The sequence below is a fragment of the Benincasa hispida genome, chromosome 7, assembly GCF_009727055.1.
Source record: "Benincasa hispida cultivar B227 chromosome 7, ASM972705v1, whole genome shotgun sequence".
NCBI lineage: Eukaryota > Viridiplantae > Streptophyta > Magnoliopsida > Cucurbitales > Cucurbitaceae > Benincasa > Benincasa hispida.
This window is the reverse complement of record NC_052355.1, coordinates 3,110,689-3,114,063: the sequence shown is the minus strand read 5'-3', so window position 1 is coordinate 3,114,063 and position 3,375 is coordinate 3,110,689.

Here is a 3,375-nt window from a genome sequence, read left to right as displayed (position 1 = left end):
CACTAGAGGTGGTGGTTTTCTTCAGGATTCACTAGAGGTGGTGGTTTCCTTCGGGATCCACCAGAGGTTGTGTTTCCTTCAAGATCACTAGAGGTGGTGCTTTCCTTCAGGATTCACCAGAGGTTGTGCATCCTACGGGACTTACTAGAGGTAATGGGCATACTTAACAACAATAGGATAAAAATAAGTTTTTCATGTATGAGTTCCATGAGGACTAGAGGAGTATTTATGTTCCACCAGAGGTAGGCATCTAGAGGACATAGATGCTTAGCCTGACCCCAGTAGTGGGGTTACTTATTGCTATACTCATTCTTTCTCATGTTGTTGTTTCAGGTAAGGGTAAAGATGCATCGGCGACTAACAAGAGGAATCCTTGATCGAGCCATCAGGGACTAGTTTACATGCTTTGCTCATATTTTAATATTTCTATTATGTTTTACATTTTTAGTTTTAAGATTTTAGACTACCGCTTCAGTTTTGTTTTCAGACTTATTTGTTTCCTTTCATGATTTATGGGACTCTATCATTTGACTTTAAGTATTTGAAATTAATGCAAATTTTTTTAGTTATCTCATTTATTTAGCATTTATTTCATTATAAAAGAATCGTTTTAAATTACATGCAAGCATACATTAGTCACGGCCTAGCTTCAGTCCTAAGGAGTCAGGTCGTTACAGTAATATATATATATATTTTTCTTTTTCTAATCCACATAATTCTTTAAATTCCCTTCCTTTCAAAAAAAAAAAAAAAGAATTAACTTCTGCCAATCATTTCCAACGTCAAAAATTAAATTTTCACAATTACACTTAAAGTCCAAAATTCCAAAAACACCTCTCAATTAAAAGAAATTAGTGAATTTACATTACTAACAAAAATTTGGGGTGTTACATGAGTATTTGAACTTTATGTGGAGACATAAAAGTGGATCAGATTCAAGTAAATCGTCAAAATAATCTATAGTATATGAATGAGGTTGGGTGCCTTATTCTGGTAACACTAATGGATGCGACCCACTCTGTAGTTGTTACAAAGAGTTGTAAAGTGCTACAAATGATGTGATCCTAATTCGTACATGTTATGACATAAGGAGTGGAGGCATCCTGTGCAATGGGTTTGTACAAGATCGAATCACGAAATCAGTCACTCTTACTTTATAATGTTGTTTACTGTTTAAGACTAACTATTTCAAAGCGATGACCTAGGTAACTTGACCTTAATCCTGAGCTAACTATGAACACCTATTTATTTGGGATTATTCTTAGATTTGCATAAGTGAGGTTAGCTCAACAACACCAACTCAATAAACCTCCATTTCAGGGGTAAGATCGGGTAGATAGTTGGGGACATAAGGTGTAAAATGGAATTCACTCCTACCCACTTTTAGGGATAATAGAGAAGTTGTTTCCTTAAGTGCTGACTTCGGGTCTTGAACAAGGGGCCTCACCCTGTCATTGGCCCAGAAGGGACTCGGTTTGTTGATTGGATCACAAATCAATTGTTCATTAGAGGATCAGTGGGACTTAAGGAACAAGAGGTAATTTTGGGGGTAAAACAGACATTTGACCCAACCGTTATTATGAACAACCTGTGAAAGATTAACTTACTAATCATGGTTATATCGAGTGGACATAATATATCTACAATGAGGGAGTGAAACTATGGGCTTTAATTGAGTGATCCATTAGTTAACGAATGAGGGTTAATTTAGTGTAATGAGTTTAGCCAATTAATCTCGGATCATTGGAGCTCATGATCTGTAGGTCCGTGAGGTCCCCCTACTAGCTTATAAATGGATTAACTTTAGAGTAGCGTGATAAGTTAATTTGAAACGTTCAAATTAGAATTAAGGAAATTAGTAATTATATGAGATATAATTACACGTTTAATTTAAGAATTAAATGAAATTGGAGAATTAATTAATATTTAAATATGATTTAAATATTAAATTCATGAAGGTGGAATTTGTGTAAAATTAATTTAATATTTGATATTAAATTAATTAGAATTAATTAAATTATTTAATTGATTATTTATTAATTTTATTTAGAAAAATTAATTTATGAAATTAATAAAATTTTCAATTCTCAAATTAAAATGGATTTTGGAAATTCTTGGAAAATTTGGAAAGAACACAAATTTAAGAAATGGGATTTCTCCACCATCATGAACTAGCTCACACTAATCCCATTTAAGTTTGGCCTCAATATTCGAAGCATGAGCTGCATCTCATCCAACCATCTTCTTTGCATGAAAGTCCTTCAATAAATAGAGACAATGGAAGTGAAATTGAGGCATGCAACAATAGAGTTTTTGCTGAAAAATTCGAATTAAAGAAGTTGTTCTTCAAGTGGGTTGTTGCTGTGAGTTTTTCTCCAAGTTCCCTTCATTCAAGCTTATTTTGAGTCCCAAAACTCAATCTAAAGCTCCAAGAGAATAGTTGGGAAGATCTTGAGGTGGTCCACAACGAGATTTGGAGAAGTTTGCAACTAAGAATCGAGATTCTAAAGGTTCTACAAAGGTATTTCTTCAAACCCTCTTATTATTTTATGAGCATGCTTTAGCTATAGCCAAAATTAATAAATTAGAATGCTTATTTATCCTTGTTGCTTCTACTGCATGCTGGTATATTTCTACACGAGTAAATGGGAGATAAATGTTGTCTATTGTATAGAGGAAATACTCGATCGTTCAGAAAGACGAAGCCTATCGTATAGACTTTGCTACTCGATCGTGTAGCAACGAGTAAACAAGTAACTATAGTATAGTAAACTCATAACTCGGTCGTGTATGCTCTCTATGCTATCGTCTATTAAAACCTTTTACTTGATAGCCTTTTTATGAGATTATTCTGAATGTATCATCAACTGAATTTTGGAAAACCATTTTCCTTTTTATCTCACCATTACCATAAAACTACTAATAACATCTCACTCAATTCGGTTATTAGAGAAAAAGAATAATTAATTATCATCTAATTAATATGTTATAAATAAATATAATAACCAACTTATCATATTATATTTATAACCTATAGTTTTAATATTTCATCATATGAAACATATATACTATAGTTCTTTTTCTATTTTATGGTATTTAATATAAATCATATTTATATTAATTCCTCCAATTAATGTATCTAATACATCATATCAATTATATGACGTATAATTGAATTTCCTTTTGTTAATTTGAATACTTCAAATTAACCCAAAATCTGATTCTCAACTTGAACCCATTGAGCTACTAAGGGGACCTCATGGACTTGTAGCTTGAAGCTCTAACGGTACGTGAATAACTTATTAAACTCTTTAATCACGAGATCCACCATCCGTTAACTGTTGGTCACTCCACTAAAAGGCCGACAACTGCACT